Source organism: Panthera tigris, chromosome C2, assembly GCF_018350195.1.
Source record: "Panthera tigris isolate Pti1 chromosome C2, P.tigris_Pti1_mat1.1, whole genome shotgun sequence".
NCBI lineage: Eukaryota > Metazoa > Chordata > Mammalia > Carnivora > Felidae > Panthera > Panthera tigris.
Window position 1 is genome coordinate 73,190,643 of NC_056668.1, and position 17,680 is coordinate 73,208,322.

Below are 17,680 nucleotides of genomic sequence, written 5' to 3' on the forward strand. Positions count from 1 at the left end.
TCCAATCAACTTTGGATGTTGTGCGAGGAATAGCTAATAAAACGAGTGCCCCGTGGGGCTACATTATCCTCTGTAGGATCAGCAATGCAGGCGGACTCAGAGAACATGCCATTGGTTGCACCTCATCATGCACGCTCATAACATGCAGAAGTAGGAGAGTCAAAGCCACGTGAAATCCCGCAGTGCAGAGCTGTTTGATGTTGGGTGACCGTCACTTAGCCCAGGCGTGTCCTTGCATGTGTAAGAATGTATACAATTTTACATAAATGGGAAAACACTGTACAGGATATGAAAACTTTTCATTTGCTTTCAGTAGTCAATCACCCACAAATACAAGTCTGTATAATTGTAACTACTGTGCCCAATTCCATTGGACAAATGCACCTTATTTTAATCAGTATTCTTCTTTTTCTTAATGTTTATTTATTTTTGAGAGAGTGAGACAGAGCATATGCTGGGGAGGAGCAGAGAGAGAAAGGGAGACACAGAATCCAAAGTGAGCTCCAGGCTCTGAGCTGTCAGCACAGAGCCTGATGCGGGGCTTGAACTCATGAACCATGAGATCATGACCTGAGCTGAAGTCGGACGCTTAACCGACTGAGCCACCCAGGCGCCCTTAATCAGTATTCTTCTGATTGCAGTTTGCATTGGGTTTCATATCTTGATCATCTTTCACCATCCTTAAACCTTTGGGTCAAAATAACCCAAAGTACACACTTTGAATTACTTAACAGAGATTAACCTTCATTTTGCCCCACCATTATATTACTATTTAATGGCAGAAAAGGGAAAAATGATAGTGATACGAGAGTCTCTAGCCTGCAATGTCTCAGGCAACTTCCCAGCTTCTCTTTTTAAATGCAAGGAACTCTGCACTATCTTCGTAATTCTTACCGTAACTAAGTTGACTTGATGAAACGCCAGTCTAATTTTAGGGCCTTATCTTACCTAGATGTCACTCATCTGAGCCATTCCAGCTACCAGAGGGACAGGAGAGAGATGCTGTAATCCCTCGATGTGCTGCTGAAGCCCGGTTCTACCACCTGTTGCTTGCAGCCCCCCACTAGTAGCCTCCTAGCCTCTGAGTTCACTTCCCTTGTGAGGTTATTCTTTAGGGCCAAATGCAGTGATGTACGTGAAAGCAATTCTTTTTTAAAGGCTATATAAACCACAGAAAGATTGTTTTATTAACTACAGGGGGTAGCCAGTGGTTGCTAACCTTTTTCAAATATAAGCCTGCCTTTTCAAAGTAAAAAGATTTCACAGAGTCCTGGCAAACATCTATTAGGCACCTAGTCAGTGCCGGCCTTGAACAAGGTGCTAGGAGTACAGCGACAGCCACCGATTCCTCTTTCCTGGAGCTGAGAGTCATTGCATAGTAGTGTCCCTTGTATTATCCCCCTGGGCAAGGAAAGTGCATGAGCCTGGTGTGAATTTAGAGCTATTTTTAAATGAATGTTTACTTTGTTAGTTACAGTCAGCTCTGTGGTACACTTGAAAAACTATGTATGTTTGCAAAACATAGCACTCATTTAGTCAGAGACAATGCTTGATTCATAAATGGATTTGCAGACCCCTTGCAATAATGTGGAGCCTTCCACCCCCCAGCCCTCCACCACAGCCCAGAATTCTGTGGCCCCAGGCCTTGGGCTCTGGAGGGTTATACTAAGGTTCTAGACACTTCCTGCTCAGGCATGGAATTTGACACCTGTTTGAACTCTTTTTAGGCCCGGATTCAAGCCATAACTTCACCCCAATCTTTGGAATTCAGCAAATTTATCAGCTCTGTAGGGAAAAGATGGGGGAGTCTCCATAGAAAAGCCTCAGGATACCAATTAGGAGGAGCTAAAGGCAGGAGCTCCTCAGTCCCTGGGAGAAGTCGGCGAGATGCAGTGGCAATGCGACTTTGGGGACTAAGTCCCGTTGTGACCAAAGCAGCCTTTGTTGCTAATTTTGTCCTTAATGCTATTTATGGATTTTAAGAGGATCCTTCTGGGCATGATAGTCTTTGGATGGCTCTTATAGGCAACACAGAGGAATAGGAGTAATTCTCAAAGAGAACATGTTCGATGTAGCACCATGGACCACAAAAGGTTGAAAAGGACCTCTGGGATTTTGATTCCAGTATTTTGTATATGGGAAAACTGGAGTTCAGGTACAGAGAGGAGAAGTGGCTTGCCTGAGTTTATAAGGAACTCAGTACTCGTGACTTCCTGCCTAGGTTTTTCTTACCGTGTCACCTGCTTCATCAAGACCATCCCTGACATCAAGACCTAGGATGTATCTATCTATCCCAACAAATTTATTCATGAATGAATTAATTCAGTACTTAGGGAATCCTTCCCTACTCTAAGCTGGGAACTGTGCTAAGCAACTGGAGACACAATAATGAATAGGAGGGAATCGGAGTCTCAAGGGTCTTACATTCCAGTAAGGGGAACAGAAGATTAAGCAGGCAATTAGCCTAGACTCTGGCAATGGCCCAACAGAGGGATACCCAGAAGCTCTGGGAAAGATTGCTGGGAAAGGAGGTGATAGTGGGGAAAGGCGTTGAGGGCTCTGTCCCAGCACCCTTAGGTAGTGTCTGAACAGGGTCTTCAGGATTGACTAGGAATTAGGGAGAGGAGGTCAGGAAGCTCCAGGCACAAATGCAGCATGCTAAAAATCCTGAAGCAAAAGCAATCATGGGATATGAGTAGTTGGAGCATTAGTATAAGAGAACGAGAAGGAATATGGATGTAGCTACAGGTCAACAGGTGTCAAGTTGGAGGGATTCTGTGGACTAGACTAAAGAAGCTTGGAATTTTGGGGTGCCTGGGTGGCTCAGTCAGTTAAGCGTCCAATTTTGGCTCAGGTCACAATCTCACGGTTTGTGAGTTCAAGCCCTGTGTTGGGCTCTGTGCTGACAGCTCAGAGCTTGAAGCCTGCCTCAGATTCTGTGTCTGCCCCTTCCATGCTCATGCTCTGTCTCTCTCTATTTCTCAATGATAAATAAACATTAAAAAACTTTTTTTTAATAAATAAAAAGAGGCTTGGAATTTTTTATCCTGAGGTCTAGGGAAGCCATGGAGGGGCAATGGTGACCCATTAAATCTGTAGTTTAAAAGATGGCTTTGCAGCACCTGGGTGGCTCAGTCCACTAAGTGTCTGACTTGAGCTCAGATGCAGTTCATGAGTTTGAGCCCCACATCGGGCTCTGCACGCACAGCATGGACCCTGCTTCGGATCCTCTGTTTCCCTCTCTCTCTGCCCCTCCCTCATATGCATTTTCTCTCTCTCTCTCTCTCTCTCTCTCTTTCTTTCTCTCTCTCTCTCTCTCAAAAATAAACATTTGGGGCACCTGGGTGGCTTGGTCGGTTGAGCGTCTGACTTCGGCTCAGGTCATGATCTCATGGTCCGTGAGTTCGAGCCCCACGTTGGGCTCTGTGCTGACAGCTCGGAGCCTGGAGCCTGCTTCGGATTCTGTGTCTCCTTCTCTCTCTGCCCATCCCCCACTTGTGCTCTGTCTCTGTCTCTCAAAAATAAATAAATGTAAAAAAAATTTTTTTAAATAAACATTTAAAAAGTAGGGGGACGCACTCGGGTGCCTCAGTCTGTTGAGGGTCCAGCTTCACCTCAGGCCATGAGATCTCATGGTTCATGAGTTCAAGCCCAACATAAGGCTCACTGCTGTCAGTGCAGAGCCGGCTTTGGATCCTCTGTCCTCCTCTCTCTGCCCCTCCCCTGCTTGCACTCTCTCAAAAATAAATAAACATTAAAAAAAAAAAAAAAAAAAAGATGGCTTTGCATGTGTGGAGAATGAATTAGAGGCAATCAGAGGAAAGAAAGCCAGGCAAGCTGGCTGGGGAACCATGTGGTCTCCAGGCAACGGTGACGGTGGCAAAGGGTGGAGAGTAGATGTAACAAACAGATTTTTAAGAGGAAGAGCCAAAATGCCTTTGTGAATGACTGGAAGTCCATATTCATGAGAGAAGCCCCATAATTCCTTGCCCATGAAATTTAAAATCCTTCAATTAGTAAGATAGGTTTATTGGTTTGCCTAGAAACCTAACACAGAAAAATGCATAAGCCACCTCGCGGACATGGCTCTGGCCACCCCGATGGCCTGATCCCACTCCCTTCGGGTCTTGAACCCTTGGGATTTTGCGTGCCTGAACATCTGCATCATTAGTTCAGCTCCCAGAGCACTCATCAGGGAGTCTTTCATGGAAATAACTAGTAATGAGATTGCAACAAATGGGTGAGAGCTCCCAGATATAGCGAAAGAGCCATATGTATATACAAATTTTACATATGTATCTTGTATATATATTATATATCATATATCATATGTATACAACTATGAGCCTTTCATAGGACAACTCCTAGGAAAATGAGAATGAGTCACTAACAATTCTCTGCATCTCATCCCAAAAAAACTCCTGTGTCCTCAAGGATAAGCCTAAGGCTAAATCTGCACTTCAACCCTCCATCAGATGTGGGGTGCCTGAGACTAAAAAGGAAGAGCCTGGAAGGCAGTTCCAGTTGAGGCAGAAAACAACAACAACAAATAAGGTAGCACGATATCTGTAAATCAGGGCAGCGTGTTTTTGAGATAGGTGAATGTATTGTAAACAAATGATAAGGACATGACAGAGCTGAGGTTAAGGATCCTTAAGGGCACTCAGTTCACAAGCTGTGTAAGAGAGAAAGGGCAGGTCTTAGAAACAGCACGTGACCAGTACTGCGACCAACCGTCTTGCCGATGTCTGCACTCCCAGCATATTGCCTGCCTGGCCCACAGGTGACACTGAACATGAATGAGTAAACAATGAATAATTACTTGGTAGAGCAAATACTCCATACTTACAAGTTAGCTAAGGTCAATACTGGCTTTGGCCTTCTGGAATTTGTGGAAGGGTCCTTAGAGGGGCGCATGTAGGTATATGATCTGTCAGGACCAAGTATGTTGAACAGAGTCCCTTGATGCTGAAGGGAGTCATCTATGAGCTACTGGCGTCTCATCTGAGTTTCTGGGGGCTAGGACTCTGGACAACCAATCCAAGAAGAGCTGAAGGAATCCCAGGCTCCCAGAGTTTCTGGATCTTGTAAAGAAGATCCGCTGAAATGGACCCCTTTGGGCATCCTTAGCAAGACACCAAGGAAAGTGTACTTCATGTCTCCCCTGGAAGGAGACACATTATGTCTGATGGTGGCTGTGGGTGAATGAGCCCACAGGAAGCAGGATGTCTGTGTGTGTGTGTGTGTGTGTGTGTGTGTGCGTGTGTGTGCACACGTGCACACACGCACACACACACACACAAGTCTCACAAGGTTGACACTCTGCAATTAACGAATGTATTAAAAATAAGAATTCTTGTCTACTTGAGGTGTGATTTAAATTCCCTTCTTGAGATATGTTAGAAAAGCCCCAGCACTTAATGGAATTCAGCACTGTTTCCCACCAACAAAAGAAATAACATCTAATTAGCAGCAGATTTGGAGAACAGGTCCTGCTGCCTATTAGAAGTGTGAGAAAATATTAAAAACTAACCTGAATGGGAACCTCAAAGGCTGGAATATAACAATTTGGGGTTTATTGCAGAGGACTTTTTGCTTCTTTCTGGCTTGTCAGTTGAGTGCTGAATAGAAAAGAGGGTGTGAATTGCTAACTTTCAGATAAAGAAGATGTTATCGTGGCAGGGAAGTGAACATCTACATCATTAGATGTACATGGAAAGTTCCCAACAAACAAGCACAAATGGAGGGAATGAAGTTAGGGAAGGAGGGAGGGAGTCCACACAGTATTTAAAATGCATAGCATTTTGGCTGAAAGGGAACAGGTGGAAAAAATTCAAGGAAGCCTCATTCATCATGCATTCATTCATCCTTTGTCAAAACTCTATTTAATAGACTGTAATGTCTGCCATGTGTCAGGTACTAAGCTGAGAGCTAGTTATATAGTGGTGGACAAAACCTGTACGGTCCTTGCTCTCATGGAGCTTATAGTCTGGAAAGGAAAGGAGAGACTTCAGGTGAATAAAACAGCAAGTGCCATAAAAAAAAAAGATCAACAGGCATAAGAGAGAATAACAGGAAAGGCTTACTTTGGATTGGGCTTCCTCTTGAGGAGGGTCCAGTCATGCAAAAAGGGTCCAGTCATGCAAAAAGCTTGGGGAAGGGCATGCAGGCAGAGGGAATAGCATCTGCAGTGACCTAAAGCAGAGAAGAACTTGGCATTGGGAGGAATCGAAGGGAGAGGACAGTGTGCCAAGGGCATGGAGGAAGGACAAACAGGAGACGAAAGAGAGAAGGAAGAGGGGCCAGAGGGTACAGGGCCTGTGGACCGAAGAAAATAGCTTGGATTAATTCTGAGGGCACTGGGAAGTCACAGTCATCATGAGGTTTAGGTTTAGTATCTGGCCGCTCTGTGAGGAATGGATTGGAAGAGGCAAGAACGGAGGGAACGAGAACAGGGAGATCGGTACAGTGGTTCACAGGGGAGAGGACAGGGAGGGGCCTGCATGCACGTAGACCAGGGAGATATTTTGAAGCTAAAATGGGCATGACTGGGATTGCTTGGACATACAGGTTGGGGAGAGGACAAGATCAAAGGTGATTCGTGCACTTCACCTGGGCAAATGTTTCTTTATTTGTTCAAATCAGGAAGAAGAGGGACACGATGTCAAACTTGGGGAAAATGGAGAATATAGAACCACCAGAACAAGCATTAATTGAGTAAATGCTAATTCTGTGCCCAGCCCTGCAGCAGGTAAGAAAAGGTTTCACAAGACCTGAGTGTTTCCCATCCTTTCCAGGTGGCTGGGATTACGGTCCTGCCTTTCTGGTCACGGGACTGATAAAGTAAATAAAATGGAACGATAGCTCAGGAAAACGGATCATGTACTGAGTGGATAATGATTAAATGAGATGGATTATTATTTTAAACTACGATTTTCTGCCTACCAGGTATCTCAGGGGAAAGATCAACACATAATGAAATTTGGGAGCCCAAGTAATGGGAGAGGGTGAATTGGTCAGGTAAAGAACTAAACTTACACAATGGGAGCCTCAAGCCAGAAAGAAAGAATCATAACAGGAGAGGAAAATGGAAAGGTGATCTCAGAGACAAAAGCCTTCACGGGAATTGAATGCTCGAGAGAAGACCCGTCATCAGCAGAACCTGGGTAAGAAAGCCTCGCTGTGGGGAGCCCAGCTGGCTCAGTCAGTTAAGCGTCCGACTCTTGATTTCAGCTCAGGTCACGATCTTACAGTTCGTGAGTTCGAGCCCCGTGCTGGGCTCTGTGCTGACAGCACAGAGTCTGCTTGGGATTCTCTCTCTCCCTCTCTCTTTCTCTGCTCCTCCCCCATTCAAGCTCCCTCTTTCCTTCTCTCTCTCAAAATAAATAAACATTTGGAAAAAAAGAAAAGTCTCACCAGCCCAATACTGAAGGAAAAGGGAAATCAGATGGCACATCATTGTCTTAGGGGACAGGGAGGGAATGAGGGGACAGTGGGCAACACCGGCAGACGGCATCCAGGACGGCCAGGGGTCCACAGCTGGCCCTGCTGCCTCACTCTGCCTCAGGGAGGGAGGAAGAGCTTTTGTCACTGGGGTCCCAAAAGGAATTGAAGAACTTCCATGCTTCCTGCACCCCTATCCCATGGTCACCCTTTGCTCCCCTCCTGCCCCAAAGAGCCAGCACCCAGCCAGAGCCCTCCTCCTGCCGGCTGGGCTTCCCCCCCATTCCTCGACTGAAGGGCTTCCCTCGTCTGCCATTGTCACAGTCATGGTCAACAACATTGACTGGCATGGATTCTGTGAGAAGCAGAAGATGCACAGGTGAATGAGTGGCAGCATGACAACAGCAACTCACAGCCCTTCAGAGTTACTTTGCCAAAGGGCTCACCCAGCCTTTAATAGGCATCGATTCATCAAGACAGGCTTGCTTCAGGGAAAGAAAAACAGAGCTGGCTGTCAGAAGCATCGAACCTTAAGAGGCAGCTTAGACTAAGGACAGAAGCCATGCCAGTCTCGGGGAGTTGAGGGAGGCTTCCAGCTGACAGACAGCAGGAAGTCAGGACCCTCGGTCCTACAAACTGCAAGGAAATGAATTCCACCAACCAGAGTGAGCTTGGAGCGGAGATGGATTCTTCCCCAGTCAAGCCTCCAGACTAGCACACAGCCTGGCTGATGCCTTTTTTTTTTTAATCATTTGAGAGAGAGTGAGAGTACGCACGTCTCAGCAGGGAAGAGGAGCCGAGGGAGAGAGAGAGAATCCCATGTAGGCTCTGCTCAGCACACAGCCCAACCCGGGGCTTGATCCCATGACCTGGGGTCACGAACTGAAATCAAGAGTCTGACGCTCGGGGCGCCTGGGTGGCGCAGTCGGTTAAGCGTCCGACTTCAGCCAGGTCACGATCTCGCGGTCCGTGAGTTCGAGCCCCGCGTCAGGCTCTGGGCTGATGGCTCGGAGCCTGGAGCCTGTTTCCGATTCTGTGTCTCCCTCTCTCTCTGCCCCTCCCCCGTTCATGCTCTGTCTCTCTCTGTCCCAAAAATAAATAAAAAAAACGTTGAAAAAAAAAATTTAAAAAAAAAAGAGTCTGACGCTCAACCCACTGAGCCACCCAAGTGCCCCCCGCAAGCACGAAACTAAACGGAATCCTGCTCAGAGTCTGACACATATTAGGGCCACGGTAGTTTTGGCTATTACTAGTATCTCTATCACACCTTTTGTGGTACCAAAGACCAAAAGGGTTAATCTGTGGCCTCAGTCCTTTGGGGAAGGCCTCCTGAGAAAGCAGAACTTGAGGTAAGTAGTAAAGAAACATAGGACTTCAGGGGTGCTTGGGTGATGCAGTCAGTTAAGTGTCCGACATTGTTCAGGTTGTGATCTCAGTTTGTGAATTCGAGCCCCACGTCGGGCTCTCTGATGTCAGTGCAGACCCTGCTTCGGATCCTCCGTCACCCTCTCTCTCTGCTCCTCCCCCGCTCGCTCTCTCTCCCTCTCTCAAAAATAAACATTTAAAAAAGGAAAGAAGAGGAGGACTTCAATAATCAGCAAGAAGATGGCATGAAGGTGGGAGAATGGGAGTGTGGATGAGATACTACCGGGGGCAGTACAGAGGCAGTACAGAGGTTATATGGCAACTAACCAACTGTTTCCTTCATCCATTCACGTATTTCAGGCTACTCCTAGGTTTCCTTCATCCATTCATGTATTTTAGGCTACTCCTAGGAGCTGTGGAAACCAAGGTCAATAGGTCCATCAACTTACAGGGAAACACAGTACTTACAAGTATGTGCCTTGAAGAGGAGGAGAATGCACCAGAGGCCTTCAGACCCAGAAAAAGGAGTGACCGCTACAGTTCTGGATAAGAAGTTTAAGTCTAATGGAGGATCTTTACAAGGAGAAGGTGAGAGGTGGTCGAAGAGTTAGGGAAAGGTCGGTTGGGCATCACTGTCCTCTAGCACACCTTTGTGTGAATCTGAAAACCAGGCTTCTGTGACAGGACCAATTAGAAAAAGGCATGCCTTGGGCACCTGCAGCCCTCTTGGCACTAGATTGGTCAGGCAGAAGGCATCCTTATGTAAAATGGAAAAGATGGCCCTTCCTATGGAGGGCAGATGTAGTTCCATGGCAGGGAGCAGGCCTTGGTAAATGGAGTGTGGGCTAGACTTCAGCCCCTGCTCGCCCCATTCAGTTGGTGCCTTTGTGCAGGGCACGCCCTGTGGAGCTATAGGTCAGGGCCATGCCAGGCCAAATGGGCAAAGGCTCTGGAATCGGGAGCCTGCCCCCTACAATCCTACTTCTAAGACTAACAGTGACTGTCCATCTGTCCCCTGCTCACGCACAGTTATGCAACGTTCTCTGTATATTGTGTGTCTTGCTCCGGCCAGATGCCAGGTCTATGAAAGGAGTCAGGCCAGGTGCTTTCTCCTCCTACAGCCTGCCCTTCTGACACTGTTTGCTCTGAGAGGATGAGAATCGTGTCTTGGCATCCCTATGAGGTCCAGCCCAGGGTGAGCTCAAAGAGCCCTTATTGACTCAGATGGAAAGATGCAGGATGATCCAGCCCTATGTGCCACTTGTGGTGGGAAGGGCAAAGTCTACGCAGGATGGTGAAAGGACTAGTTGATTACAGTTTTTTCAAGTCCAAACTGTGAGAATCAACAGCATTCACTTCCAGACAGCATCCTAGGAATCCATGGCCAATTGGCTGGTTATTCCAGACTCACAGAGCACAGGAAAAGTGAAAGGCTGGTTGGGAATGAATGCCTACCCACTTATAAAACACTTGCTGTGTTTAGAGAATGAATCAGCTTCTTTAGTATCTGCAACAACGTAGGCCAGTTTGGGGGCAACCCTTACCTGCCTCCATACAACTCCCCCTCAGAGCCTTCTTCAAGCCAACTGCAAATGTGAAAGACCCATCTAGGTTCTGCCCCCCCAGGGTGCTTTCTCTAACAACCAGTCTTAAGTTCCAGAAGGAAATTCTTCCAGTGGATATAGAGCTGCTAGGGCTAGGTCACTGGTTTGTGGACAGGCAGTCAGAGACTGAACTGGCCTTAATAATGCAGAGGTTAATAATTAGCCTTAATTATTCATATTAACCTTAATCATTCAGAGACGCCCTTACAATAACAGACTGTGAAGAGTGTATTCATTTGACAAAGGGTTATTATATAGACTGCTGCATGGACAGCAGCAATTACCAAGTTGGGAAAGACGAGGTCCCTACCCCCCACCCCCACCCCCGTCCATAGGTCTTTGAGACATGGGACATGGGACCCAGGAGTTATTAAAACAACACAGAACACAGTAAGTGAGACAAGAGAGACACCACAAAGAACTTTGAGGCCTCGTGTGGGTTGACGAAGAAGGCTTCGTGGAGAAGATGACATTTGAGGTAGGCGAATGGGTAGCATGTCTGCAGTCCTGGAAGAGACAAGAGGACATTCTAAGCCAAGGGAACAGTCTAAGCAAACACAGTGCCTTAAGGAAGTTCAAGATTTGTGCAGAAAACAGCAAGAGGCTGGCTGGGTGGGGATAAAAGGTGCCTAAAGGATGACGCTGTGAACTAACTCAATAGCCAGAAAGCTGTTGGCAACGAGCACAGAGAGCTATGGTGCCAGCAGAAGGGGATCCGTGGGGAACGGAAGCCACTGAAGATTTTAGAGATGGGGATATGCTTGAGCTGCGTTTTTGGCAGACTGCTCAGGCAATTATATGGAGCTAGGGCAAATAACCAGAGGACAGATATTGAGGGCCTGAACCGATGAGGCAGCAGGGCAGTGGGAGGTATTGTAGGACAGAATTGAAATGTGCGCAGGCATCTTTTTGAAATTGTGAATCCAGGCTGGCAGAAAACAATGCCATGATGATAGAGAAATAAGAAGTCCTCAGTCCGCTTTGTGGTAAGACATCTGCTTCCATTTACCAATGTCTTGGGGGTCAATAGCATCAGCAGCAGACCTGGTTTAATGGCTTATGGGATTGACTCAAGTAGTGGATAGGCCAGGAAAGGGGAATCACACAGAAGTACCTGGAACTGAAATCAGAAGACTGAGCTTGTAGTCCAGCCTAGCAGCTGGGTGACCGTAGGTAAACTGCTTTTCCTCTCGGGACCTTAATGTCTCCGCTTGTAAAACGGGACCATCCAAGGCCCGTTCTAACCCTTACACATGATGATTCTGCAAATAGCATGGCTTCTGCAGAGGCCTGTGTCTGTTTATGATCCAGACGCTGTCCTGACTCCTTTTGTACACGTGGAAACTCGTTTATATCTCACAACAATGCTTCGAGGTAGGTACTTGGTATTGGCTGAATGTTTGTGTTCCCCTAAAAGCCTCAGGTTGAAATCCTAACCCAAGATATGATGGTATTAGGAGGCGGGGCCTTTGGGAGGTGAGTAGGACTTAAGGGTGGAGCCCTCACGAATGGGATTAGCGCCTTTCTGAAAGAAACTCCAGAGTGCTAGCACACCCCTTGCGCCATGTGAGGACGCAGAGAGAAGATGGCCCTCTGTGAATAAGGAATGGGTTTTCCCCGGACACTGAATCTGACGACACCATGATTTTGGACTTGCCAGTCTCCAGAACCGCGAGAAGTAAGTTCCCGTTGGTTAGATGCCACTCAGGTTATGACATTTTGTTACGGCAGCCCAGGCTAACTGAAGACAAGAAAAGGGGGGAACATAGATGTAAGAAGAAGAGGTAACCCAAGCAGGGTGGCTTTGGAGTCCTGCTTCTAGCCATACGTGCGGCCATTGCATACAACACGGCAACACAGCGCTGCCCTGGGGAAGCCATGAGAATACGTCTCTTTGCAAGTGCCTGAGAGCCTAGCTTGAAGGCCAGCGGTGCGTGTCCTTCCTCCCAGGGCCTGGACCACTCCAACAGGTGAAAGATCGTACACAGTGCTGCTTGAACAATGGTCAGAGGTTGGCCGCATGAGTGGTGGGAGCCTGTAGACAGGGACTGTGGGGTCTTACGCTGGTCACACAGGAAATGCCACCCCCGGACCCGCACCCATCCCACTGGAGCTGCCGGAAGGTGAGCTGATCTGGCATGAATCATGTTCACTCCCCTTCCACCAAAGCCCTGCTTCCAGCTGCTGGCGTCTCATGTTTCACATGTCCCAAATGTTGGAATTCCTAGGGCCCTAGTTAAAGAAGGCAATGCCCATCCGGAGGGCCTCTACCATCCTTCCAGGTAAAAATAGATCCCACTTGGTGCTCAAACATGGTTAATTATCTGGGAGTGTGGCCCCCACCTTTATATAGGGATTCACAGTATGCGAGGCATCTGTATAAAAGTGATGCCGTTTGATGCTCAGAAAAAAACCCTGCGAGCTAGCTTAGGCTACATGATACTTAATGCTCATTTTTGTCAATGAGGACACTAAGGCTGAGAGAGATTAAATGGCTGGAGTGAAAGGTAACCCGCTGCCAAATATCGGGGGAACTAAAACCCCACCCTTCTGTCCTCAAATCTGGCACTCTTCCCTTTACACCAGAGCATCCCGGTGCGAAACAAAAAGTCAGTAGCAACTCTGGTTTTTAATCACAAGTGATGAACAGCCAGACAAAAAAGTTCTATCACTGCCATTGGGTGCCAGTCCTAGAGCAACCCTCAGTGGGTCAGTGTGCCTTGTGTTTAGGAAGGAATCATTCCAGATTGGCCAAGGAGGCTAAGAGAGGTGTGTTATGTACACCGCTAAAATATAAGCCGTGCCTTTTGGGATGACCATGACTGTCGGCACTTCTGTGCATACTACAGTCAGACGGGCAGCGCTGAGGGGAAATAGCACAGACTCCTGGACAGAGCCTTGGACCGTGAGACTTGAGGCCCGAGTTCAAGCACCTGCTCTGGTACTTACTAATGTGACTGCAACAAGTCATGTCCCTTCTGTGGGACTTACCTTCTTCATCTGTAAAATGGGGATAAAACCCTGCGTCCTATCCGTCTGACAGGGATGTTGCAGGAAGCAGATGAGATAATGGACATCAGAGAAGCATATTTGTCCCCTGAGGAAGGGAGATATGTGTCAGGGGTCAATTCCCAGCCATTCGGAATCTTTCCCACTCCAGGGTCTTTGGCTGACCCTGGGAAAGTGACCAACCGTTTGCAAGAACCTAATCTTGGACCTCCTCCAGCTGCTGAGCTAAGACCACCCGCCGGGTCACCTAACACTCTGTGACTTGGAGCCTTCCTGCTGACCTCTCTGAAAATATTGTTAATAGACCAAAGATACACTGAATAGCTGGCTTCCTTTTGGGGAGGCGGTCCCGCTGAGCCACGTGACGCAGGGGCACGGAGCCACCTTGGTGGGGTGGGCAAAGGAGCGGCTTGGCTGCCTAGGGAACTCATGAGCATTAGTAGCCCATGAATCCTGAGCCACCTTTCCACTCCTTCTAACTCAGTTTGTCTGGTCGATCTCTGACTTCTCCTCTAGCCCTAGAAGTCTCTGAATCTATGAAGCTAATTCACAACTCCACAACTGTTGTCCATTCACTTGCCCTCTCTAAATGCCATTGCCCCATCTGCAAAACCCAAATCACACTCCCTGCCCGCAGCTGCAGCGTGCCGCTGTGCAGTTTGATTAGAAAGTCACTCTGAACTTGATCTCCTTGGAGGATGTCTGCCTCGCTCAATCAGTCAGTTGTAATGAGGTCATCGTTGGAACTGGCAGCTCGCACGGCTTTGGAATTCAAGCAAAGCACAGCAGACTTTCCCCCAAGAGCTGCATAAGCCTCCGGTACCCTGGGGTGACTGCTGCCCAGCTGATGTCAACCTTCCCACCAGCAGTCTCCCCCAAGATGTATCCACCACAACGAGGCTTGCTGGCAACTCACAAAGTTCTCCCCACAGACAGCACCCGGGCTCTCTGCTGCTCCTCCTTAGAAGTCCTCTTTATTTATCTTCCTGCAGAAGAATAGGTGGAAGGTCGAAGTTCATCAAATGCTCCTTCTGGTCAGCCAGTCTTTAGCCTGTACAAAGTGGAAACCACTGAGAGTCTGTGAGTTAGTTCAGCTGTTCTCGAACTGTGTACTATGGATCCCTGGGGTCACCAAGATAGTTTCAGGGATGCCATGAGGTCAGAACTATTTTCATAACGGTACAAAGATGTTCATTGCCTTTCCTCCCTCCTTTGACATTCGCAGTGATAGTATAAAAGCAGCAGTGAGTAAAACTGCTGGTCCCTTAACACAAATCAAGACAGCGACCCTAGACTGTATGGTAATCGGTATATTCGTCACTATCGTGTACTTGCCATAAAAAAAATTTTTTTTAAGATGGTCTGGGATAAAACAATAAAGTTACCAACTTTATGAAACCTCAACCGTTGCGTAGCACGGTTGTTTTCATGCTGTGTGTTGAACCGGTGAGCGCACATAACTTCTGCCTCCTTCAGAAGTACCATGCTGTCTCCAGAAGAATCAGTTGTGTGGCTGAGTATAGCGAGCTGTACTAATCACCCTTTCAGAAAACATGTTTTTATGTGAAGGAAGCAACTAACAGATAAACGATGGTTATTCAGACTTGGGTTTTGGCAGGTATTTTTTCAAAAATGAATCTCATGAGGCTGTCACTTCAAGGAAAACAACAGACAGTATTTGTTGCCCATGACAAAATCCGAGCTTTCAAGTGAGATCAGGATCTTGGAAAAATTGCATCTGCCACTGCGAGCTTGACAGCTTTCCAGGGTTTAATGGCTTGTCCAATGATATGCCAATGGTGATATTAACAAGTGTGATTTTTAAATGCTGGATAATGAAGTGTGTTGATATTTAGAAAATGTTTGTAACTTGGGGCGCCTGGGTGGCTCAGTCAGTTGAGCATCCAACTCTTGATTTTGGCTCAGGTCATGACCCAGGGTCATGGGATCGAGCCATAGATTGGTCTCTGCACTGAGTGTAGAGACTGCAAGATTCTCTCTCTCTGTCTGCCCCTCTTCCCCTCTCACACACTCTCTCTCTCTCAAATAAAATAAAAATTAATTAACTAATTAAACGAACAAATGTATATAACTCAGTGAATCAATTTGTTTTAAATGGCCCATGTATGATGTTAGAAAAAGATAAAGTCAAAGTGCAAGATAAAGGAATAGATTTTAATGTAAGAAGGCAAAAAGTTCATTGATGTGGTTTCATATTCTACATCGTAAGGAAACTTTAAAAAAAAACTACCACCTCTTGAGTTGAGATGTAGTATGAAAAAAGAACACCCAGAATTATCTAAGAAAACTATTAAAATATTCCTCCCTTTTTCAACTACATATATGCATAAGGCCAGATTTTCCACATACACATCAAACAACATAGCACAACAGACTGAATGCAGGAGAAGCTATGAGACTCCAGGGTCAACTCTGAAGCTAAACATTAAAGCAACTTACAAAATATAAAACAAGGCCACATTTCTCTGTAAGACTTTTGTTTTGGGAAGTAGAATTACTTTTTATAAAATAAAAATAAAATTAAATAAAAATTTAATAAAATAATATAAAAATAAAAAATAAAAAATTACTTTTTATAAAATAAAAAGTTCCTTGTATTGACATGTTTATTATTGTAATTTTAAAGTGAATTAGTAAATAAATATTTTTTTAAATCCCTCTGTGTTCATTTTTAACACTGTAAATTTTGACAGCTATAACTCAAACAAAATCTCTTGAGGTCCTCAGTAATTCTTAACAATGGAGAAGAGTCTTGAGACCAAATCGTTTGAGAATGCCTAAGTTTCAATATTCTATAGTATTAGGATTGCGGATTCACAACAGTGGGGAGGCTTGTGGTCAAGGATTGTATGGGAGCCTTCTGCTACATGCTGACAAGGGCTGATAAGGGCCAGAACAGTTCTTTTTTTTTTTTTTTTTTTCATGTTTGCTTATTTTTGAAAGAGAGAGAGAGAGAGAGAGACAGAGCATGAGCAGGGGAGGGGCAGAGAGAGAGGGAGACACAGAATCAGAAGCAGGCTCCAGGCTCCGAGCTGTCAGCACAGAGCCTGACATGGGGCTCGAACTCACGAACTGTGAGATCATGACCTGAACTGAAGTTGGATACTTAACCGACTGAGCCACCCAGGCGTCCCTAGAATTTGTATTTTAATAAGATCCCTAGGTGATTGGTATGCACATTCAAGTATGGTGGGCACTTTTCTGTGTTTCTTTAAAAAAAATTTTTTTTAATGTTTTTATTTATTTTTAAGACAGAGAGACAGAGCATGAGCAGGGGAGGGGCAGAGAGAGAGGGAGACACAGAATCGGAAGCAGGCTCCAGGCTCTGAGCTGTCAGCACAGAGCCCGATGCGGGGCTCGAACTCACGGACTATGAGATCATGACCTGAGCCAAAGTCAGACGCTCAACTGACGGAGGCACCCAGGCATCCCCACAACAGTTCTTAAGGTGGCAATGAGGCCGGCCAGAGGTGTGGTGCCCATTCACTGTGCAAACCAAGGTCACTATGTCACACTTTGGTTTCATTCCAATGCTACAAGACCATGGCTCTGAAGTGGACTTGGTCTCCTCCGAGGGTCATTTCCAATGCTGGTTATTTGAGGGGGGGATGTAACAAGAAGCAGAAACAGAGCATATAAATAGGACAAACTTACTCCAGCTGTCTGGGTGGAGACTTGAGGAAGCAAGGAGACTGGGCACATACTCTGCTTGGCAAGTGCTGAGATAATGCCTATGAGGGGGATACAGAAGCGGAGGCCGGGACGAGGCGGGGTCCGCAGGCCTCAAAGAGAAAAGCCCACCCGGTATCTTGTGTCACAGCATGACCCGCGTTTACTTCTTTTTTGTTATCATTGAGTCTCCAGTGAAACAAATCTTGTCAAAGAGCGCGGCTTTGTCTCTGCTGGAGGAAAGCGAAGAAAGAGGCATGAGTTGATTGATGCAGGGAAAATAGCAGGCCCTCATCCAGGTTACTGTGGGCTGGGGTAATGGTTAGAGAGAAACTCTCAAGAAAAAGGGGGAACTCACGAATCAGAGACATGGCTTCTCCGTCCAGTGACAGCTAGACTTTGTTTACAAAAGGCAGAATTTTCCCTACAGGAATTGACTGACCTGAGGTATATTTTGGAGTAAAGAAGGAATGGAAGTGGCTGAATACAGCTGCTAAAGTGGCTCCCAAACTTCTACTTGGCGTCTGAGATGCCTGTGAGACATCCCAGACAGAGAGGCCCAGAACAGA

General features: G+C 46.5%; 1 long non-coding RNA gene across 1 annotated transcript; it reads right to left on the reverse strand.

Annotated features, from left to right (window-relative positions):
* Window positions 1-10,755: 10,755 nt before the first annotated feature.
* Window positions 10,756-17,656, reverse strand: LOC122230677. Its single transcript, XR_006207715.1, has 5 exons — window positions 17,554-17,656; window positions 17,097-17,344; window positions 14,338-14,472; window positions 13,404-13,509; window positions 10,756-10,919 (listed from the first exon to the last, which is right to left on the reverse strand). It is a non-coding gene; the product is annotated as an uncharacterized LOC122230677 (long non-coding RNA).
* Window positions 17,657-17,680: the final 24 nt, after the last annotated feature.